Source organism: Orbicella franksi, chromosome 8, assembly GCF_964199315.1.
Source record: "Orbicella franksi chromosome 8, jaOrbFran1.1, whole genome shotgun sequence".
NCBI lineage: Eukaryota > Metazoa > Cnidaria > Anthozoa > Scleractinia > Merulinidae > Orbicella > Orbicella franksi.
Window position 1 is genome coordinate 11,198,532 of NC_138152.1, and position 25,171 is coordinate 11,223,702.

The 25,171-nt window shown below is 38.5% G+C and overlaps 1 long non-coding RNA gene across 8 annotated transcripts; it reads right to left on the minus strand.

The window, feature by feature from the left end:
- Positions 1-6,679: 6,679 nt before the first annotated feature.
- Positions 6,680-22,342, minus strand: LOC145495953 (uncharacterized). 8 transcript variants are annotated; one of them, XR_014050498.1, is made up of 9 exons: positions 21,653-22,341; positions 20,895-21,033; positions 20,763-20,794; positions 19,949-20,040; positions 17,969-18,070; positions 12,123-12,210; positions 11,481-11,568; positions 10,760-10,845; positions 6,680-8,981 (listed from the first exon to the last, which is right to left on the minus strand). It is a non-coding gene; the product is annotated as an uncharacterized LOC145495953 (long non-coding RNA). The 8 variants fall into 8 exon arrangements; XR_014050495.1 differs by having other exon boundaries at positions 20,763-21,033; positions 21,653-22,342; XR_014050501.1 differs by lacking the exon at positions 20,895-21,033.
- Between the last annotated feature and the right edge of the window lie 2,829 nt (positions 22,343-25,171).

Sequence of the window (25,171 nt, forward strand, 5' to 3'; positions counted from 1 at the left end):
AATAAACAACAACAGTGAGAGGTATTCCAGATCCTCTAGATGAAAAGAAAAAAAAACACAAAGATTTGTGGGTTAAGGCTCAATTCTTTCTAGTCACTTTTACACTGAGCAGTAAAAATATGGTCATCCAAAGTCAATTGACCCGAATTGAGTTTACACTTTAAATACTTTACTTACCCAGTGTAAAAGAGTGACAAAAGTGGGCCATTTCTCCAGCAAAAATCATTGTTTGCATTTTACTTCCACATTCGACCAACTGTAAACGTTTGAATTTCGTAATTGGACGAACCAACTTGCAGCATAATGTTTATCTATCCTTTTCGTACACATGATGAAGCCAGGTATTCACATAATCTTATACACTTTACGTGGACTGCGCTACTGTTACTATCGAAAGCTATTGTACAGAAAATTCTCTGTGATCAACTCTCAGTAAACATGGCCGCCAGGGGTATGTTTGGAACACGTGACTTAGTTTGGCCCCGTGACTAAGTACGCGAGCTCACGCGACCGACTCGCGCTCACGCGAGTATGATTACTCCGACAGGCGTTTACAAAAGACAAGAAAAAAAAAAAAAAACTAAACGCCAAACTAATACTCTCCGAAATATTTGAAGACAGTAATTTATTATCGGGTGATTTGAAATCACCCGAACACTTAGCAAGAGAACTCGAGTTTTCGTGGCACAGATATCTTGTCTCTTTGAAGCATGGAAACCAGTTAGCGGTGCAAGGGTTACTGGGAGAATCAAAATGGCGGTGACCAGTGTGTCTGGTATCGATGTATCAATTTCTAGTATTTCGTTGTGAAAATGTCGTTCTGGGCATTTGTAGTTTCTCAGGTGGAAACTAGTGAAAGTTTGGAAGGTGTATTTCCTGGTGGTCTGATCAACAAAACCTTCTAAAAAGAATCGATTCACTGTATAAACTGCCAGGGTCATCAAAGTTTTCTGGAACCTGACAGGTAGTTGGTGAAATTTGACAGGACGTGTTCTTACGAAGGAACTTAGCATGCGCTACTCATTATGGTATTGGAATATTTTGCCTGACTGAGGCAGGAGAGCATCAAATCGATTGGGTCCCTGAAAAGGACTGAAATTGACAGTGGAGATGCCAAAAATGGCAGATAAGTCTACCAGGATAACCATTTTTATAATTCGGGAAGCATTGTAAAATAAATGCATGTAAAGGAGCTAAATTAATTTAAATTTCCCTGTTGTTTGAATAATTGATGAAAATTTACAAACACTTCAAAGTAAATCAAGATATCTTAAATTTAAATTTTTTGTGACTGTGAATATATTTTCATTAGTTTTGTTTGATTTTTTTATTGTGATATCTTCACTAATATTCATGCTACCTTGCTGGTGTCTATTGTTATTATTATTCTTATAGTAGTAACTGTTCAGTGTTGTCGTAATCCTTTCTTTAATAGTATTTTTCTTAATGGTTTGAAATCTGGCCCGGGTTGTTCGAAAGCCAGTTAGCGCTAACCCAGGTGATATATTTTTTTTGAAGAGAAATATCTTTCACTGCTTATGGTTGTGTAGTTTTAAAATGAATCAAACTCAAAACTGAAAGGCAAATAACATAAACAGAAAACTGGACCGAAAAGTTACAAAAAATGAAAGTAATCAAAATTCCCTCCAATGCTGGGTTAGTTTAATCAGGCTTTGAACAACCCAGCCCTGGATATTTGAGACTGTGGTGACTTAATTATGTACCAGTATTGGTACAATATTGGTTTATTGCAAGAGATATATGGAGAGAGTGTTGCTAAGTTTGAATTTATAGCACTCAAGTGAAATAAAGTCTCCTCAGGTCACCTTAAGTCGCCTTAAATCGCCTTAAGTCACCTTAAGTCGCCTAAAATCGCCTTAAATCGCCTAAAGTCACGATGTTTTTTCTGCCAATTTTGCTTAAGTCGCCTAAAGTCGCCTTAAGTTACGGCGACTTAAGGTCCCAGATTAGGCCTTTGTATGACTAGGGCTGTGTATGACTTTGTATGACTAGGGCTGTGTATGACTTTGTATGACTAGGGCTGTGTATGCCTTTGTATGACTAGGGCTGTGTATGACTTTGTATGACTAGGGCTGTGTATGACTTTGTATGACTAGGGCTGTGTATGACTTTGTATGACTAGGGCTGTGTATGCCTTTGTATGACTAGGGCTGTGTATGACTTTGTATGACTAGGGCTGTGTATGACTTTGTATGACTAGGGCTGTGTATGACTTTGTATGACTAGGGCTGTGTATGACTTTGTATGACTAGGGCTGTGTATGACTTTGTATGACTAGGGCTGTGTATGACTTTGTATGACTAGGGCTGTGTATGACTTTGTATGACTAGGGCTGTGTATGACTTTGTATGACTAGGGCTGTGTATGACTTTGTATGACTAGGGCTGTGTATGACTTTGTATGACTAGGGCTGTGTATGACTTTGTATGACTAGGGCTGTGTATGACTTTGTATGACTAGGGCTGTGTATGACTTTGTATGACTAGGGCTGTGTATGACTTTGTATGACTAGGGCTGTGTATGACTTTGTATGACTAGGGCTGTGTATGCCTTTGTATGACTAGGGCTGTGTATGACTTTGTATGACTAGGGCTGTGTATGCCTTTGTATGACTAGGGCTGTGTATGACTTTGTATGACTAGGGCTGTGTATGCCTTTGTATGACTAGGGCTGTGTATGACTTTGTATGACTAGGGCTGTGTATAACTTTGTATGACTAGGGCTGTGTATGACTTTGTATGACTAGGGCTGTGTATGACTTTGTATGACTAGGGCTGTGTATGACTTTGTATGACTAGGGCTGTGTATGACTTTGTATGACTAGGGCTGTGTATGACTTTGTATGACTAGGGCTGTGTATGACTTTGTATGACTAGGGCTGTGTATGACTTTGTATGACTAGGGCTGTGTATGACTTTGTATGACTAGGGCTGTGTATGACTTTGTATTACTGGGGCTGTGTATGACTATGTATGGCTATCGTGTAGAGATAGCTAAGCGCTTTAGAAAAGTAAAAGAAGTTCGTATAGTGTGATCGTCCGGGTGAGGGTAGTTCTGAAAAGAACTGCTGTTGGTGACTGACGTTTCGACAACCTGAGCGGAAGTCATCTTCAGAGTCAAGTGAATAGTTTTTGTCAGTCGATGATGTTATAAGTCTGGTCCGTTAAGGTGGCCGAACACAGTTTTCAATAGCATATGCCTAATTCCCCATTACTTTTAAGCTATTTATGCTTTAGCGTCCGTTTTTTGCAAGAGTCAAGGTTAACCACAGAAGGGTTTATTCTCGCATTTTGGCTAAGGTGTGTGCTGTTGCCAAGACAACGGTCTGGTTAAAAACAAGGCTTAAAAAATGGTTTTTGTTTGTTTAAAAAAAAAAATGCTGGTCATTAGATTTTTTCATCATTTGCCCACTACGAATTGACATTAAATCCCTTCTGTCAACAAAAAGATTTTGACATAGGCGATTTTCGTAATTTACCGTAAATCGTTTTCACTGCATGTTCTGTATTATTAAAAATTCCCTTTGTCAAAATTGAGATTTTTTGCGATAGATCATTCACGTGGTTTCACGACTGGATCGTTAGAAATCGGCAAGTTTCTGCAAAAGCAGTCGGTCTCAATTTTTCGAGCAACTGCGCATACGCTGCATTTAACTGGGTTCTTTCGCTAGTAACAAAGAAAAAGCTGAGAATTGCTGGGTTCTCTGCGTCATTACCTTTTCTAACATATCCTTGTAATAAAAGACTAAAGCCATCAATACACTGCGTTCAATGATAGAGAAAAATAGCGCAAATAGTGCGGGCGTTGAGTAAATAAAATGATCGCTCTATTGACGGCATGTTTGTTTTTGCAATCCTTGTGCGCGCGCTGAATTGCATCAGCAGAGGCGCACGCGAAAACTGTGTTCGGCCACCTTAAACATGATTGGTCAGTCTAGCCATGACGGTATTGGCTAAAAGACTGGTGTAAAGTTTGTCATCAGTCATTGGTGGGTTTCGATCCGTTTATTGTTAGTAAAATTGGTCGGGTTTTGGTCCGTCTATTGTTAGTCAAATTAAGTCGGTCTGTTGGAAGTCCGTTTGTCGGTTTCGTTTCCGTCATGGATAAGTCGTTTGTAAGGCGCCGGTAGTTGTTGTCATCTGTTAAGTGGTGTTTGTTCTAGGTTGGTGTACCAGCTTTCCAGAGTCGGTCGTTGAAAATAGTTTGTAATGTAGGTTAAGCACTGAGCAGAGTCCCAGTCAATGTTGTGGTTTGTCAGTTGATGATGTACAGCAATGTGATTGTTGGCATCACCATTTCTCGTGGCTCGTTTGTGTTCAGTCAGTCTCGTGTTAAGGTTTCTCGGCCAGTCTCACCAATGTAGGAAACCTGGCAGTCGGAGCATTTGATCTTGTAAACTGCTCCCTGTCTGTTGTTAGGTTCGTCCCTGGCTTTCACGTTGGTCAGTAAGTGTCGTAACGTAGTTGTAGGTTTGTGGGCTACACGGATGTTGTAGGGCTGTAGGATCCGTGAGATGGTCTTAGAAGTGCCCTTAATGTAAGGTATATTCACTGTAGTAACAGGCGTTAGGTTCCTGTTCGCTCCAGTAGGTCGGTAAATATTTCGTCTAACAAAGTCAGCGTTGTAGTTTTTTTTGTGAAAAACCCGTTCAAGGTATCTGTTTTTGTCAAGTAAGCTGTCCGGTGTGTCACAAACTAGTTGCGTTCGCCTCGTGGCTTTGTGTGAAGTCGCGTTGTAGCTACAGGATGATTCGTCAAGAAATCTGTCGGTATGCGTCGGTTTTCTGTACACTGTCGTTCGCAGTTTTAATTGTCACGGCTTACCAAACAGTCTAGAAAAAGAAGTTTTCCATTTTCTTCGATCTCCTTAGTAAACTGGATGTCGGCGTTCTGTTCGTTAGGTGGTCGTGAAAATCGTCAATTTCGTCTTTGTGAACGGCGGTAAAGGTGTCGTCAACGTAGCGTAACCAAAGCGGTATCGTTTGTCGGCAAGTTGCAAGGGCGCGTTCCTCCACGTGTTGCATCACAACTTCTGCGAAAACAACAGAAACAGGCGACCCCATGGTTGTTCCATGCAACCTTGTTATACAAGGACAACCAGAGAATCGATTCGCGAGACAACTGTGACCGGTTGTGGCCCTCTGTCACACAACAGCGTATTTTTGCGTGACAACGAGAATGATTTTTCTAGTTGACGATTAAAGTTACACTTCAAAACATACATTGCTGTTAATTTTTTCTTTTGTTCGAGCCCTTCCACGCAGGTGCAGGGGTAAACTACGCGGAAGGAAGCGTAAGGAGTGGGGAGAGCCTGTGCGTCTCCAGACTGATGTTAAGGTGCTCGCTACTGCGGTACCGAAGCCTTGTAAAACATTCAGCTAGGCCTTTTGTCGAGTACTTCGACGATTTAGTTAAAGACTCTAAAATATTCAGTTACTTCAATGACAAGCTAGATAAAAAATATGAGACACCCTGGGAACAGGCAGCGACGAAATATATAAGGGATATTAGGGAAGGTATACCGAGGGAGGGGGGCATCGCGAGTAAATTTATGAGGGAACGCAAGGGTCAACAATGTACGGCTATGGTACTGGAGGAGACCCGATCGGGAACCCCTGGGGAAGACACGAAGTGGCCTACGGAACGCACGGAAATTATAAAGGGAGCTATATGGAGAATCACATCAGATGTTAAAGAAAATGAGGAGGGATCACACAGTTACAAACTATTACATGCATGTGGGACTGCAAGTGCAAGGCTAACGTAGAGGGGAACCCACTGAGAAACCATGAAAGAACGCACACGTTACGTATGTCGGAACGCACAGGGGAGGGCCAGAGAAAACAAAACCGAAAGGGGAAACGGAAGGAAAACCACGTCGAATGAACAAGAAACGTGTAGAGTAATGTACAAGGAAATGTACCATTGAGCGTATATGAAACGCGCGGTATCACAAACAAGTAAGGTATGGCGAATATTGCAGGGACCCTCCGGAAAACCATCAAGGAATTCATTGAAAAATGAAAGGAAAAATGAACCAAAAACACGAGGAAACACTGGGAGCGCGCGTCGAGATGAATTAAACGATTCGCACAATGAACGAATGTAACGAATGAGAAAGCACATGGGGGACCCACAGTGAATGCACAGAGATCACTAGGAAACTGAAGGGGAAGGCCCCGGGTTGCGTATGGAGGAACGCATGGAACAACGTATAGCGAAACGCACGGGAAATAGGCAGGACGAAAAGTTTATGGACGCGAAGCATGCATAGGGAACAGATGACGAAATGCCAGTGGAAACCCATGGTGTAAGACATAAGCAAAGGTATTGGAAAACCCACAGCAAAGTATGGGTGACATATATAGCAAGGAACTCGGGGATGTGTATAGCTTAAAGCACAAGGAAATGCGTAGCCGAACGCAGGAAAATCCACGGCAACGCACGTGAAGCGCATAACAGGCCTAGGGAGGTCACGACGTAAAGGACGACCAAACACGTTACGAAACACACCATAAGTGAGGGAGACCCACAGATGAATGAACGACTTTGTGTGTAGGGTAAAGCGCAGGGATTAGACGGAGAAACAGAAAGAGAAAGATAGGAAGGAATACACATGGGAGGGCAAGGTGAAAAGAACGATTAAAAGCTGTCTGGGATGCGAATGCAAAGGGTAAGTAAGTGGGAACTCACAAGGGAACCATGATTTCCAGTGGCTCCCTTCATTAAATGACAACACTTAAAAGTAATAAAGTTATACAAATATCAAACATCACACAAGGGGATAATTTAAAAGCCTTCAAAAATCGATCAATAACTCAGCTATCTTTATTTAACGAAATATGATGGCCACGTGAATCAGTCTTTACAAAGGTATTTACTTTTACGTATTACTGTCTTAACAAAGCCTAAGAATGCAAATTTCTAGAGTGAAATTGATAGTTTTGAAGTGACACAATAGTCTTGCGTAAGAATTTAAGTCCGTGAAAATATGCGGTGACACTTTTGTCAGTGATTGGTTCAAGTTTGTAATCAATATTCATGACTACTTGTGAAATTTGCACTCAAACCAAATACTTGGTCATATTGTGAAGACGTGGATTTATGTACTCCTGGTGATGTCGGATCTGGCCATGTTCTTCCTTTGAAGAAGATAACGCAGGACGAGATTGAAGATTCAAAATATTAATGGTGAGAACATTTTTTAATCTTGCTGCTCTTCACCGAACGAAACAATTCTTCGCTCGCAATTTTCTGAATTTTTCGAGCTGCACATTGCTTCGTACCGTAAACCAGATAGCCACAGTTTTGCAAAGGCTGGGAAGAAACGTTTCAGTAAAGGGTTAATAAGAAATAATTTTAGACAAGTTTGTAAGATGTTTGAACTGAATTTGTTTGATATTTTCTGTTCTTCTCGTTGCGTGTTGCTCCCGGAAAATTGAAAACCGTTACCACGTGCAGTCGGTTCATACGAGCTTTGGTCGCTGCTCGCCCTGGTAGTAATGGTGTATCTTGGAAATGAATTTGACCCGAGAAAAAGCTAATGTTTCTCATTATTTTCTTCTTTTCAGGAGAGGAAATGGCCTAATGGCGAAGAGGGATGATATGACGACCCGGCGAACGAAAGAAGAGATAGAAATTTCGCGAGGTGGCAGTATATTTGAAGCTTTCGTTGTAAGGATTGTTTCGAATGACTGATATATATTTCTCAATACCTAGCCTTGGTAGCCATCATTTTGGTCGAAATCATTTCAGGAAAAATTTTAAGTGGATCGACAACGTTGACTTACGCGCGTGTTAAAGACTTGTACGTGTAGACTTCTGGGATGGCGATGTGGTCATTTCCAGATTGCGGATTCTTCATTGACATCCAGGCTTCCAAGAAGAGTCGCTCGTGAAAGTTGGCCTCGTGTCCAACAACTCTGACATTTCCCTCATTTATTTTGTGGTTGTTTTCGAGGACATGGCAGGAGATCTTGGAGCCATGGTCGCACATAGAAACAGCCCTTTTGTGTTCTGTAATCCGAGTTTTCAGTGATCGTTCAGTTTGACCGTAGTATACAAACTGCAGCTGGTGCAACTGATTTTGTACACTGTGCCAGTTTGTGGTCGGTCAACCTTTTCTTGAGCTTTCGGTCGCGGGAACAAACTGTTCACAGTCTCTTCTTGGAAGCCTGGGCCGGGTTGTTCAAAACCCGATTAAGCTAACCCAGGATTAGCGCGAATTTTGATTTGAGTTTTGTAACTTTTCAGTGAGGTTTTCTGTTTATACTGTTTGTCCTTCAGTTTTGAGTTTGACTAAGCTCAAACTACACAAAAGGTAAGCAGTAAAAAACATTTTTAAGCAAGAAAAATAAATACTTCGGTTAACTTTTAATCCTGGGTTAGCGTTAACCGGCTTTCGAACAACCCGGCCCTGGATTTCAATAAAGGATCCGCAAACTGGAAATGACCACATCGCCATCCCAGAAGTCTACAAGTCTTTGGCACGCGCATAAGTCTCGCGCTACGTTTTCTTGAAACTTCACGCGGAATTTTCCTCCGCGCGCGTTCGACGTACAGTTTTTTGAATCACGCGTACTAACGTTAGTATTTCAACTGATGAAGGCTCGAGCACCAGCCGAAACGTCTTGAACAAAACGTAAAAAAAAATAGTTAGTGTCAAACCATTATCTTACAATGTTAACTCTTGACTACCACTACTCTATTTTTAGATACCAGACAATTTGAGAGTAATTCCAATGCCTTCTTTTGACTCTTGAGTTTTATATTGTAAAATCACTAATACCAGCTCCGCCCTAACAATCTTGTCGCAAGAAACTCAATCGAGATAAACTTTGTCTGGTAAATCTACCTTACATTTAAAACGCGATCCACTGAAGAAACATCTAAACGAAGTTCTTTGCTTTGCTTTGTTTCTTTCCACGTTAATGTCGCTGCACGTACACTTGAGATGGCAGGCTGAAAGAAAGATAAATAAAACGTCCAATTAACAATGGGTATACTGACACCCAAAGAACAAAATATACATGAAGTGTATTCTGGACTTGAGTTTACAGTTTAATTCTCTCATTGGGAATGCACTCGTTTGGTTTTATCATCATCATAGAAATACACAGAGTGTACATAATGATATCAAGAACAACTTAAAACGCGGACAAGCAGCAACACGAAATAAATGGCACCGGCCAAAATATAGCATTCTAAAATTAACCTTTACTTCCAACGGCAAAAAATGTTCCTGACTAAACGAGCAATATTAATTTTTGCATTTTCTTCCTGAGGAATAATTTATGCGTGCTTAATAGACTAGTTCGTTCTAAGAATTTGGTGAAATATCAAGACAATATAGTCAAGTTCATAACCTTTCTTCTCATTGCTTTGTCCTTATTCAGAGTTCTTAGTCAAAAAACAAATTCTCCGTACTGGTTTTGATCTATCTAGACAATTCTTTTTTGAGATTACTCTCGGCATGTATATCCTCTTCACTGTTTCTTCATGATTATGTTTGAGAATGTCAGGAGAAATTTTAAGCTTATCACACACGAGACTTAATAGCTAAGGAAGCATTGATACATGAACCGGAAAGCAATTGGTTGTTGATCCAATTAGACCTATTGTCTCGAAATTTGAATAATCATCGACAACAGTACCTCGGACCCTAGTCAGCCTCCGCTATTTTCGATGTCATCGAAATTGTTGATATTGCATGGTGAAGCGAAATCTTATACATGTAGCTTTACTATAAGTTGCGTTCCTAAAAGGACGTTTAATTATCTGCAGTAGTTTCACAGTGATTTCCTTCGTTTCGACATGCTCCGAATAAAATATAACAGCCAAACTCTAGCATGTAAACAAAAACAAAGGTGTGGCTGACTAGGGCCCTTTAAGGGGCCCAACAACCGATTTAGGCGCGCCTTCGCGCGCGTTGCTGAGGAAGTGAAATTTCACTTCCAGTGCCTGAGCCTGGGAAATTAAAACAGTTCAATAGCTTTTATATTCAGTTACAGTTTAGATGTTTTTTTCTATGTGTTTCACAAAAGTACAGTCAAACAAAATCAAAATAAGAGAAAAACAGAAAAACACGCGCAAAAGAAGAGTTATCTTCGTGTGGCTTTTGTGTGCTTCGTTTGAAGTTATCAAAGTGCCCCTGATAGAGAGAACTGCGCACGCGCTATAAGGCTACTTCCGGTAGATATTGGCGACACTTCCGGTTTTAGAAAATATTGCAGATTTTTCAATACCTTGAATCTCTGTCAAAATCTAACCTTATACATGTAGAAATGAAACAAAATCACAGAGAAATGAGGATTTAAATCAAAATATTAAATCAATGAAAAAATCTCGATAGAGTAATATGCCTAGAGGCCTTTGCATTTTTGGAATTAGTCACATGATCATGGGCCTGGCTTGATGACATCATCACTGATGTTACGGATCATGAAAAGGTTAAAACAAATGAAATAACTCTGAACTAACCAAAAAATGGGCAGGTTATAAGAGAACTAATTTTCCCTAGCAATGGCTCAAAAAGATCAATTATTATAGGCCCTTACTGAATGTTTGTATAACCTAGCCCTGAAGGGCTAGGGTATCCAGTTAGCCATATAACAAAGGTTTCTTGAAATATCTTAACAGTGAAATAACATCTGTGTTCAAATAAGTTCTTTGCTTGTATTGTGTAAAGTTATTCCTAGTAAAGGTACTATCAAGTGATTAAAAACCTACATGTAACCCACCTTAAAAGGAATCTAATGTCTCAAATTGATTCTTTTTCCTCTTGAGCCCCAGCAAAGCTTTTATCTTTCCTTTTCTTTTTCTGCATCTAGTTAGAAACAAGAAATGTTTTAACCTTTGTGACAACCTTCATCTCTTTATTTCAAAAACAACACAATTAAAAGTAAACCATCACATTTTTTACATAATATTATTTTTAACCCTGTAGGGGTAAGTTTTGACAATGAAGGTAAGGTTAAGTCTGCATCAGGCCAAGTGATGCAAATCACCGCAGCTTCCACTTGGATGGGATACTAGTGTCACAGGGTTAGCATCCAGTTTTAAATACACCCAGTACCCATTTGTACACCTAGGTGGAAAGAGGTACTGTGAGAGTAACGTGTCTTGCCCAAGAACACAGTGCAGAGACCCTAACCATTGGTTTAAACCCAGATCGCTTGACTTGTAGTCCAGTACACTAACCATGTAATTAAACCACTGTGTCCTTCCTCCCACAAAACAATCCTCTTAACAACAATTAATACCCCTGCCATTGTAGTCTTAGGGAACACCTTACCCCTGAAAGGCTAAGTTATGCAAACACATAACAACAATTTGTTGAAATAACCGAACAGTTGTGAGACAATCGATTGATCTATATTCATTTTAATTTTCTGCCTAATTTGTGCTCATTATTATTATTTCTAGTACATGATACCAGACATAGAAGAAATTGTGACTGACCTACTAAGGGATCCAATGTCTCAATTTGATTCTTTCTCCTCTAGAGTCTCAACATAGAGCTCTTTTCCTTGCTTTTCTGTTTTTTTATCTAGCGAGAATTTAAACGGCAAATGTTCTAACCTTATGGAATTCCTTGATCTATTACTGTATGTTTTACAAACTACACAATTAAAAATTAGTCATGAATCAAATTTCTGAAGTTTCAACCCTACTAGGGGGAGTTGCCATGATGAAGGTAAGGTAAAGTCTGCATCAGGCCAAGTGATCCAAACTACCACACCTTATCCCAGTTTCTGTAGCATCAACTGATAAGGAGTCTTTCTACTCGCCTTCACCCCCCCCCCCCCTCCCCCTTTAAATGGGATGCTAGTCTGTTGCAGGATTAGGCCCAGTATGAAATTCAACCAGTATCTATTTGTATATGATTGGGTGAAGGGGGGGGGGGGGGAGCACTGTGAGAGTTACAAGTGAGTCATGTCCAAGAACACAGTGCAATGCAATAGCTGAACAGTGAAACAATAACATCTCTATTTGTTTTAATTTTCTGCCTGCATCATGTTCCATTATTCTTAACACAGCTACATGCAAAATTGCGTAACTGATAACTTCTGCAACAAAACACAAAGAAACACCAAGTCTCACCTGATATGGGATCTACTGCTGCAATATGGATCTTTCTCAGCACACAGCCTTCTGGTTGTTATGAATTGTATCTAGTAAGAAATGGGAACTGTAATAACGGTTACCATTTAAGTTTTACAAATTACAGAATCAAAAATAAGTAATCAGATTTTTTAGGTTTTAACCCTACTAGGGTGAGTTTGGACTATGAAGGTACATGTACAGTTGTAAGGTAAAATCTTCATCAGACCAAGTGATCTAAGCCACCACAGCTTATCCCAGTCTCTGCCGCATTAGATGATCTTGAGTGGTTCTACTCCAATGGGATGTGAGTCTGTCTGTTTCACAGAACTACACAGTTGATTTTTAACAGTGTGAACCCTACAAGGGCAAGGTTCGACAAAGAAGCTAAGGTTAAGTCTGCACCAGGCCAAGTGATGCAAACCACCACAGCTTATCCCAGTCTTTGCTGCATTAGATGATCTTGAGTGGTTCTACTTCGATGGGATGCAAGTCTGTCTGTTTCACAGAACTACACAGTTGATTTTTAGCAGTGTGAACCCTACAAGGGCAAGGTTCAACAAAGAAGCTAAGGTTAAGTCTGCACCAGGCCAAGTGATGCAAACCACCACAGCTTATCCCAGTCTTTGCTGCATTAGATGATCTTGAGTGGTTCTACTTCGATGGGATGCAAGTCTGTCTGTTTCACAGAACTACACAGTTGATTTTTAGCAGTGTGAACCCTACAAGGGCAAGGTTCAACAAAGAAGCTAAGGTTAAGTCTGCACCAGGCCAAGTGATGCAAACCACCACAGCTTATCCCAGTCTTTGCTGCATTAGATGATCTTGAGTGGTTCTACTCCGATGGGATGCGAGTCTGTCTGTTTCACAGAACTACATAGTTGATTTTTAGCAGTGTGAACCCTACAAGGGCAAGTTCGACAAAGAAGCTAAGGTTAAGTCTGCATCAGGCCAAGTGATGCAAACCACCACAGCTTATCCCAGTCTCTGTGACATAAGTGATAATGAGTGTTTATGAACTACTCCCCCATGGGATACTAGTCTGTCAAAGGGTTAGCACTCGGTATTACGTTCACCCAGAACTCATTTGTACACCTGGGTGGAGAGAGGTATTGTGAGAGTTAAGTGTCTTGCTCAAGAAAACAATGCGGAGACCGTACCAGTTGACTCAAACTCAGATTTCTTGATCTGCAGTCCAGTGTGCTTAACATTAGATTACTGCATCTCTCCTCCCACAAAAGAATACTCCTCAATAACAGCAGCCCAGGTATTGCAGTCTTAAGAAATTTTTGTACACTCTAGCCCGAAGGGCTAAGGTGTAGAATGGCCACATAACATCAGTTTAAATAATACCCCTGCGAAATAAATTCCCAGTAGTCTGGGAATTCCTAGGAATTCCTAGGAATTCTTAGGAATTCCAAGTTATTCCAAGACATGCAAATTATGCTTTATCCAAGACCTTGGAACTTCTGGGAATATTTGGGAATAGTGGAAGTATGACTGGGAATTATTGGGAATTCCTAGGAATTCCAAGTTATTCCAAGCCATGCAAATTATGCTTAATCCAAGACCTTGGAATTTCTGGGAATATTTGGGAATAGTGAAAAGTATGACTGGGAATTTTTGGGAACAGCTAAAACACATGAAATATTGTGTTTGAAATTTCTATAAATTTCCCAAAATGTCAAAATTAAAGATGAACTCAGTGCATGAATCAGTTTCTGTGAATTAGTAAAAATCAACAGGATCATTTCCCTGGAGTTCCATACCTTTTTATTGTTGTCAAGCTCCAAGGTAATTATTTCCAAACAAATGTTACTACATTAATTCCAGTTTAAGTCTGACAACTCAACATAAAACTATAGCACTCATAACATTGCTTTTTAGATCCAACCTGATTTGTTAGTGTATATGTGCCCGTATGGACCCTTAAATCAAACACCCAGAGTTTAACTGATAGAAAAATGGATGCTCTCAGATCTGATAAATAGATTAGGCAAAAAATTCCTGTCAGCATAAATGTATATATATTATTTACAATTTCAATAAAACCAAAAGTATATATATGCATGTATATATTTAATATAATTGTAGATTCACACACATACCCATCACAGCCCACTGTTGAACGATTTTTGACTTGATCCTTTATGACTTTAGGAAAAAGAGGAACACATCTCTCACAGATGTCAGAAATGAAAAGCTCACAGTTTCCACACACTTGCTGTAAATTTGCAAAACTGTACTGTGACATTCTCTGGACAAATTACCCATAGTTTCATTAAAACAAGGATATCTTTAGCAGTCTCTCATTGTCATACAATGTCTTGAAATTAAGGCCAGAATAGCCATACAGGCATATTCTTTGGCAGAAAATGTTCTTTTCTTGTGAACAATTAGTTTCACTTTTATCAGGGGAGTCCAGTGAATGGCCGTCAGTGTCAGAGTTCTCAATTTCTTCAGAGGAGTCAGAACTAGAAACTTCAACATCATTATCTGAATCACTGTCTGTGGACAAATCTGAGTTGTTGTGTGTATTACATCAACTGGTATTTCTGTAGTCTTTTCAGGTACAGTGTATAGGCAACTCAATTTCGTCAAATGCTTCTGTGAAGCTTCAATTCTTGCATAAAGGTTGACTCCATAGTCCATCAAAGTCATCCACAACATTTCTGTCAACAGCCATCTCACTCAGGCGAGCCGAAAACTCTAAGGTGTTCTGTTCATGGTGCTGGAAATGATCTCCAGGAAAAAGTGATGCAAGAGTGGGAGATGACATCAACTGGCCTGGGAAGACTGCTTTAAGCAATTTATGTGGTCAAATCTTGTAGATTTTGGTATGGGTATAGTGGGATCATCAATATGTTTCTTGTATTTCCTTGTCCTCGTGGTCACTTTAATTCATGACACAACAAAATCAAAAGAATAAAAAAGATTATGAGTCAGTGGGAAACAAATAAATAACTGACATAAATAAATGACAAATAAAAAAAACCTACATCTTGATGTATTGAAAAGACTATTGATCTCATATAATGTTAATCCTTATAAATAATTCAAAGGAAAAAATGATAAGCATTGCAAATTTCTACTTGCTGCATCGTGCTGACTGGGTGTTGAAACACGTGGGCTCTCAAAATAGATTTGGTGGACTTACAACAAGCTTAAGCTTATTTTGCAGAATTTATCTCGTTTTCTCAGGTCGATCTGAAACCTTTTAGGTGAATTTCGGCTTTTGGGGTTTTTAAAGAGCACACAATGCATTGCTTAGTTTGATTTATTTAGAATTATAGCTTATCATAACAGAAAATCCCTATAAAATTGGATTCCTTACCTTTGCAGTGAACTTGATTTAAGTGCCTCACGATCCTTTGTTATCTTGACAACCGTCGGGAACAGATCAACTAGTTAAAGTACGTTCCAGTTTCCTCGATTTCTTCGTAAAAAGTTTGTGTAGTTTTTTCCTTTTGAAGCAAGACCCATCTTTCAAAAGACCACCAACACAGCGTGGAAAGGGAAGCAGAGTTACTATCGAAAGCGACTGGTCTGGCAACCTTGTTGCCAGTCTCTCTCTCCTTCTTCTCCAGTTTCCATTCTCTCCTCAACTGATCAACTGAACCAATCACAACACGCGAATTTTCACGTGACTATCCTCGTGACTGAGCGTGACAAAGATCGCGTTAGTCATTCTCTTTTGGCGCCCATCTTTGAATTTAGCGTTAACGGTTGATCGCTCGTGCGTATTAGTAGATTTCACTTCCAAAATTATATCAAAATGGCTTTTTCTGCGGTCCTGTGACTAGAAGAAAACAGCGTGAGTGTCATTAATGAGAAACATGTTATTCTTGGCGAAGATTTGGAGCTAAAAGAAAGTCTTACTGTGGATGTTTCAACAGGGAAAAATTCAAAGGGCAGATTAGCTGTATACAAAATTATTTGGTGAGTAATCAAATTCAAGTAACCCTATATTATACAAAGTAACTTCTTTTATTTAGACAAAAGCTTTTGAATGAACTTTGTCATCACGAATCATACACGAGTGGGTCACTCAGTCATGGCATGAAATCAATTCTGGCTAAAGCAAGGTTGAAACAATTTAGGTTGCCCAGAGGGCATGCCTAAACAATTTGATTTGCGAATAACAAGTCGTTTCTCTCGCCACACTTGTTCAAACGAAACAAGTATAGCAGTTCTCGCTGATCCCAGTCAAAGTTCTTGACAAAAACTTCAACGAGGCAGCCACAGTCTGCATGAGTTTGATATGTCTCCTGTGTGTTTCAGCCTGACTGTATGGCAATCCGTGTTGATCTTCAATTTTGTCCATCCGTATATTCTTTTGCGTTTACTCTATTATTTCAATGTTCCTTTAATGTTTTAAGTGTCTTTTTTAATATTTCTAATGTCTAAATTTGGCTAAAAACTGTGATATATATCCTCCAATTCGAGAGTTGTTGATACACTTATAGAAGAAGGAAAACCTTGATTTAGTCTACTGTAAGCTCAAGATTTATGTAACATATTTATCAATAGTATACAAGCACCTTCACAATTATCAAGTCTTCTCTTTTAACATTTCAACCAGCTTACAGTCAGGCCTTAATTAGCTGCATGTATTAAACTGTGAGCACATAAATATTTGGATCTTAGTCTTACAGTACCTCATATATATCGCAGTGTAATGTATTTTTTTAAATTTTGTTTTAGGTGTCATACAACAAAGATGAAGATGAAGAGGCTAGCTGCAGAATCAACAGAAATAACTGAACAGCAGCTAAGTTTGCCCAAACTCAGCCTTTTTTTAATTTTAAGGAATGTCTCAGTTTTGTTCTTATCATTGATTCCTTACAATCATGAAAATCCAGATATGTTCCACACAATAACAATAATTTAAGGTAAAATCTTGTGTATGGAAAATTGTTGGATTTGCAAACTAAAAAAGTAAATTATCTGAAAAAGTTCTCTTTTTATCAAACATGTAAAAGTTTGACCTTCATATCTGTTTTCAGTTTTACTTTTGATTCTTGATGTAATGAAAAAGAAACAGGATGATTATTCTTATGTTTAAATTCATGAGAGCCAATGTAATAAACCATTCATTTAAAACCTGTTTGATGTGATATCAGTGACTTTATTTGTTATTTTAATGCTAGGCATTTATCATCAAAATTTTGTCTGGCCTACAAATGATACAAAATTCCCAGTTTTTCTCAGATTTTCCCAAAAATTCCAACCTATTCTCAAAAAATCCTACAAATTCCAAGTTATTCTCAGAAATTCCTAGGAATTTTTGGGAATTTTAAGGAATTTTCAAGGTGAGTATATTTCAGTTGGAATTCCTAGGAATTCCAAGTCAGCTCTATGTAAACTTGGAATTCCTTGGAATTCCTAGGAATTCCGAGTCCGAATTACCGTGAAAATTCACACCTTAGATTCCTAGGAATTCCTAGGAATTCCTAAGAATTCCTAGGAATTCCTAGGAATCTAAGGTGTGAATTTTCACGGTAATTCGGACTCGGAATTCCTAGGAATTCCAAGGAATTCCAAGTTTACATAGAGCTGACTTGGAATTCCTAGGAATTCCTAGGAATTCCAAGTCAGCTCTATGTAAACTTGGAATTCCTTGGAATTCCTAGGAATTCCGAGTCCGAATTACCGTGAAAATTCACACCTTAGATTCCTAGGAATTCCTAGGAATTCTTAGGAATTCCTAGGAATTTTTTCCTAGGAATTCTTAGGAAATTCCTAGGAATTCCTAGGAATTCTTAAAGTCATCTCACAAGGGTAATCCCACCTACATTGTGTCATTCGTAGTACATGAAACCAAACACAAAGAAATTGTGACTTACTTATATGAAATCTGATATTTCAATGTGATGCTTTCTCCTATTGAGTCTCAGCACATCAAATGCCTCGTCATTAGCCTTCATTGTTGCTGCTCTGTTTTGAATCTACATGTAGTAAGAAACAGGAAATGTTTATGACAGCCTTCATCTCTTAAGTTTTACAAACTACACAATTAAAAATGAGTCATCAGCTTTTTTTAAAGTTTCAACCCTACTAGGGGAAAGGTTTGACAATGAAGCTTAAGTAGAATCTATGTCAGGCTAAGTGATCCAAAACACTGCAGCAGCTTATGCTATTTTCTTGAAGCATACTGTACAGGTAAAGTGATAAAAAGCACTTCTCTCCCCCTCCCCCACCCCCTTGATGGGATGCTAGTCCATGTACAGATAGGGGTATCCCCAGCATTGAATTCACCAAGTACCAATTGCACACCCGGGTGGACAGACACTGTGAGAGTAAAGTGTCTTGCCCAAAAACAAACCAAAGACTGCTTCATACGCAGTCCAGTGTACTGACCATTACATGTAGACCACCATGTCTCTTCAGTTCAACAATAACAAATATTATAACTACATGTAAATAACATGAAGCCAAATGGTCCAGGAAGTTTAATTATACTTATTGTAGTCAATGTTCAACGCGTTACTTGGCTTTAATCGATAAGACGAAATGTGCAATTTAATGATAGAGTGCGAAGAAAGCGATGAAAAGGGAGCGATTGAAATGTTGTATGACTAGGAAGCAAGGAACACGTAAAAGGAAAATGGCAGGGCGGTAAATGAAACGAGATGATAGTTGCGTCACGATGAAAATGCACAAATAAACTAGAAAGACGCATACAAAAGGGGACTGAAACAAAACAAAATTATGTGAAAAAACCTGACAGAATATTGATAATGAGAAAGCGAGATTAACGAAAAGAATGCGATGATCATGAAAGAATGCACCTACAAACAGAAAAATAACAAAGAATTAAATGCAGCTGCAACAATACTTAAAGAAATTAATTTGGGTTCCTCCTCCCACAAATGAACCCTCATCAACAACATTATAAGCAGCACGGCTAGGTTATCTGTAGTCACAAACATGGTCCAACAAAAGATTCTTGAAATGGCTAAACAACATTGAAACAACCCGTACCCACTTCATTTTTAATTTTTGTCTCCATAGTGTTATTAGTTCTTGTGCAGGTACAGTGTAGCAAAAATAATAATATTTATAACCACTCCAACCCTCAAGATAAGGTGGAGTATTTTTAGGATTTCTCATGGGTATCATTCAAGTCAATTTTGTTTCATTTCACTTCTACCTAAAAAGTCAAAAGGTGAAATTTCTCAAGTTTTTTCAGCTTTTTGCTGTTTTCATAGGAAAATGTCAGATGCACTGGTTACATGGTAATTTTTTAAGTATAGTCAGTGGACCCTCTGTGATGCCATCTTGCAAAGTCCATTAGCAAAGAAAATATACAAAGCATCACAGGATACTTAATTATAGTAGTAAACACAAGCAAACATGATTTTTGCCCAATGTTTGCATAGGTTGAAGTCCAAACAAAACTAACGTTTTACAACTTTTGGTATGATGTGATGTGCACTTTAACCTTATTTTATGCCAAATGTATTTTCAATAACATATTTTAAATTGCACATGGACCAAAAACTTAATGATCAGTAAGCCCACAGAAACATGCACTCCATCTTTATCCACTGCATTGCAATCTCAACACCTACAGACAGCCTGTCACTCAGAAAATAATTCATTTATCCCTTGCATATCTACATTGTATGTGTTTGTATCTTCTCTCTCGCTAAATCAGTCTTGTTTTATCTAAACATGTCCATTGGGTCCCTTTATCATAATATTCTCCTCTTTGGTATCATTCTACATTTATTTAAAGCAAGCTTTTTTTCTATGGCTTTGTTTTGAAGACAAAACTCATTATATTTTAAAAAGCTGCTTTAATAGCTTTTGCTATCACTTACCTACCAATAGTAGTTTCCATGTTGATATCGTCATGTTCTGTCATGAAAATCTAGGCTCCAGACGAGTGATGTTCAGGTTGATGTGTTTCATTCTGTGGGAACAACCAATGTTCATGTATGAGGTGACTATTAAGTAACTGCATTACATACATTCATTTGAAATTTATAATTTAAGTCTGAGTGACTACACAAACTTTCATGTTGTACTCTACATATCATCTGTTTTGTACTCTGTGGTATAGGAGTTATTGTACAGTCGAACCTCAATTATCCATACCTCGATTATCCGGATTTCTCAATTATCCAGACTTTTTCTCTAGTCCCAATTTTGTCATGAATATTTATCAGTCATGATCAAGATCCGTAGCAATATTCTTTTGAAAACTATAGCATTGAAAAGTGCAGTCAAAAACGAGTTTGTTTTGCTTTCAAAGAGCAAAAGCAGCACTCGCATGCAACGTAACTAATGAAGAACACTCAAATGAGTTCTGATTGGCTAAGTGTTGAGTGGTTCAAGATGTCCAGTAGACCATATTGTTTTCCAAACGATTTGTAAAAGTGTTTCACGATTAAATGTTGCTTTATTTAAATAGTTTTGTTCCTCATTAATATTCATATTTTGGCTTTATTCATATATTTGATTATCCAGACCCTCGATTGCCTGGACTATTTTGCCTAGTCCAAACAAGTCCAGATAATCGAGGTGCGACTGTAGCTATATCTATAACTCATCATTCATTGTGCAGTCACTTGGGTGTCCAATTGTATATCCTGTCACAACTAAATTCTGTAATTGGATTCACACACCACTTACTTGTGCATTACTGGCTTTATTCTCTGTGTTTCCTACAGTGTTAAAAATTTATCGAAAACACTACTGAGTGTTTTTGCTTAAAAGAAGTTTGTACTAAAGACTTTGTTACTAATGGGGTTATTAGCAATCAACCTTGTTCTGCATGCTTGTCCGTCTTGAATTTACACTCATGCGATTACATGTGGCTTGTTGACCAAGCATGAGGTCAAGATGACTGGATATTGGTCAAGCTCTATTTTTGCATGTTTACGGACCAAAACAGAGTCAAGGTCTATAAGCAAATAAAAAAGAACAAGGCCAATATTCAGCAATATTCACCGAACATGTTAAGTCAGTATATGAGTTATTACATGTGATAAGGACCAATTTTATCCCGTGGGACACAGCACATAACCCCCACTGGCAAGATAGTGCCATTTTGCCTGCTGGGGTAGCCAATGATAGTGCAGGATTATCAGATTCAGGGAATTGTAATAATTTGATTAGAAGGATAACATCAACAATTTACAGGGAGTTTCATTAAGGGCCAAGCACTGGGCAAATTGACCGGCTACATGTGAGAATGATTTTGCCTCCCTGGTTTGATCAGAGGAAAGTTTTTCTTTAATATAAAGAAGTTTTGCCTACCTGTGGAAACCAGTCGCTCGATCTCCTGTTGAAAATTTTAATGAAAGCCCTAGAATTTAGCTTTCAACTGGATTCAAAAATATGAACAGCTATTTGCTCTTGGGCGCTAGTTGTAATGAAAACCAACTTGGTATTGAAGCCCCAATGAAAATTAATGTTAAATGTTATTGTCATGTGCTCAAATTCACCGTCTAAAAACGCTTCCGCCCTCTTACATTATTCTGGAAGTTCCTTTTCAATTTGAAGGACTAAATCTTACTTACCGCAATATAAGACCAAGCCACAGAAGAGCAGATAAAAACAGAAAAACACCAAAATGTCTTATCTTGCGAGACACTTCACCCGCCATATTTACGAGGATATCGTGCCTCTGGACACGTGATCTTTGATTGTGCTTTCACCCGCAACCTCATTCCCAGGGTCCTCTCTCTAGCTCTCGAAGTAGAGAGAGGACCCTGGGAACGAGGTCGCCTCAACCGGATGTGGCATTAAGTTGTGACGTCACGTATTTTCTATCCTGGCAGCTTATAGTTTATCTTCAATCAACAGAATATTTATACGAAGATAGTCATAAAGTTCAAAGCTGGCTTAATGCGGTCTTCTAAAATGGATATGCTCAAAGGCTGAAAACTCAAAAACTACTTCTAGTACCAGGCATAAGACTTCTTATGACTGTCTTTGTCATTTTCCCATTAATTGGGTTCCCATAATAATGGCAAAAACTAGAATTTTCAGGCGCCCTGTTAAGGGACGGGAATCGGGATATCTTCCGGGTGTCTCTGGAAGTGTCACGCGATTAGCTGTTTCCACACGTGCTGTAAATTATAGCGGATCGTCTGCACGAATCGTTTTTGTTTTTTGATAAGGTAAGTTTAGAGCTTTTAAAGCCACCGCATTTTCTTTTGTACAGATGTCGAGCTGTATTTTTAAAGGACGTGGTACTGCTGTGGCGTTTTTTCCAGCCATTTAAGTACTGTAAATAAGTCGTGTCGTTAAAAACATAAATATTTGTAATCCAAAAGGATCAGTTACTGCGTGGCACAGTTCACAGTTAAAAAGTTGTAAATATTAATAACACAGTGCCAAATTAAAAACGATGTCTATAGCAGATGTTTCGAGCCTAGTCCTTTCTCAGTCAAACCATAGTCTGTCAAAAGACGTTAATCTTTTTGCTAGGAGTTCCTTTTCCTCGAGCGCGCGAGCGATGCGAGCGCGCGAATATCTTTTTCCTGGACCACCCCTTCGAGCTCCTTGAGTTCGGGCTTTACTCAAATCCCCTGCGGTTAACACTTTATTCAAGCCAAAATAGAGCGTCTGTGGACACAAAATAATAAACACGTCTATCTACAAACTTTCTTCAGAAATATTTCCTTGTGCTTAGTAAGATTATAAAAAAGCCTTTGCCTTTGATAGAAAGAATCAAACTCTACCTCCTTTCTTTTCAGCTCTTGGGATTTTTTATTCTAACGCAAAGTTGGGACTCGGACTGGCTGCGCACGAGGAGTGATAGTTTTTTATACCAGGTGTTCCCGTCTCATGAAATTCATCATTGCAATCTTAACTTGACGCCTGAAAACTGAAGCATAATTAAACTTCAGTTTTTGAAGGGGGTTTAACTAACTTTTAACCATCTTATGTGTGGCTGCAGAATATCATCTTCAGTATCCTTCTTTTAATAAAAAATTCCTGTTCTTTTTTAAATTTGAAGATAAGCTAAACTCCAAGTTGCAATGACGTCTTGACATACTGATGTTTATTCAATATTCAGGCTGACTTAATCAGGAGCCACCTTGAGCACAAAAAAAATTGGACGAGAAAACAATGAAATTTTGTCTTTAAATTTTCAACTATACCAAAACAAAGGTAGAAGACACGGAAAATACTATGGAAACACAAGGTTTTTAAAAAAAACTTTCGAAAAACATGATTTTTTTTTTTTTTTTTTTCCGAAACACAATATTAAACGTCTTCGGACAAATAAAGATAGTCGTATTTGTCTTGTTACGGTCACTTGACGACTGATAATACATGTTTTTTTCTAGAGTATGGCAAAATTAGAAGCGGACAATCTGTTTGCCACAGGAATAAACTTAAATTCAGTTGCTGGAGTGGCGTTAAATTAACTAACTTTAAATAATTTATAACAATCGCATGCTGGGCTGTAGAATGTAACGTGAGCGTTCAACATCCTACCTTTTGTCAAAACTTAAACAAAACCGAAGAATATATAAATGGATATGTATTCAAATTTAGGCCAACTTCATCACAAACCAACTTAAACAACAACAAAAAATACATTACTTAAGAGACAAACAACTAGACAATGTTTAATTTTCAATAAACAAAACAAAACAAAGATGGGGAACACGGAAAAAGTGCTGGAAATTCCATTTTTTTTAACTGAGTGACTGTTAAAAATATGAGTTTGGAACGTTTATTTCATTGTAGAAAATATGCACCTATTAACAGGCGCGCAAGATGGAAGCGTAGTTGACAAAACCGCTGATCGAAATATTTAGCTGGCATTATACGTGCGTAATTTGAACGGGAAGTCTTAGTAATAGTGGGAGGAGTCAAACTGACATGCACAGAAATAGCTCTGAATGGTTCATCTCTCACAGCTGCCACGTTTGACACCTACCGAGACACAACACACCATCCTTCATTACACAGCGTTGACTCCTAAGGAGGTGTTATTTCGGCTACATATCCCCAGCTGGTGCTGTCTCAATGCTATCTTGATATTATCCATAAGCCTTGAGAACTGAAGACATCCGTTGTGCTTTAAAAATGATTGTTTTTGGTCTCGTTTTTTTGTCATGGATTTCAATAATGCTTCGTCCGACGCACTCGGAGGGTGAGTTCAAAACTGTCCTTACATTTTAATTTATACTCTTTAATTGCCGTTTTATACACCCTAAAATTGTGTATCCTAACACCCACCAAGTTCCCGGGTTCTTATCACGAACTCTGCCTCATAAGAGGGTTGAGTTTGTTGTTGGTTCTTCCTCTTCCTCTCGTTGGCTTTTTTCCGAAGTACTCCGATTTTCCCCTCTTCATGAAAGCCGACATTTTTAAATTTCAAATTTGATCAGGAATCCAAACGCAACGGTTTTGTCGGTCGCAAGTTTGTTACATGCTGCCCTCCGCCGAGCATTTCACGTTAATATTTTCTCGAATAAAACTTACCCGATATTTCATTAATCACTCACAAAAACGGACAAAAAAAAAACTGAGTATTTTGTGTAACATTTTTATCTCCTGTCTGCCTCTTTTGTGAGAAGAATTTCGGTCCTTATATTTAATTGACGATGCGCGAAGAGTGCAAAAGATAAGACCCGTGGGAAAATATAAATGTTCTTATTTGGTTCAAACTTTTTGATGCTGAGTTTGGAAAACTAATCTTCTCTTTCGATCTAAAACTTGCAATTCAGTCATTTTTGGTTTCCTTGTCTTTCGTGGAAGTTTTCTATATTTAGCAATCTTCGGTATTTAATCGAGGATAGTTCTTGCCTGAGAAAATACTGAAACAGGTTTTGAGATAAAAAAACAAAAACAAAAACAAAAACAAAATATCATTTTCAAGGAGATTTCAAGTTCTCGATGTGTTAAGTTTTTTAGAAATAACATTTCAACAACTTTACCGGAATTTATTTGTAATTTGCCTTCCATTTGCGTTGAGCATCCAAGAGGCAATTTGCACTAGACGTGGTCAGATGTGACACTCCCTAAAATGATTATGACTTGCAACGTTTGTCAGTTAGAGCAAGCATCTCAAAAAG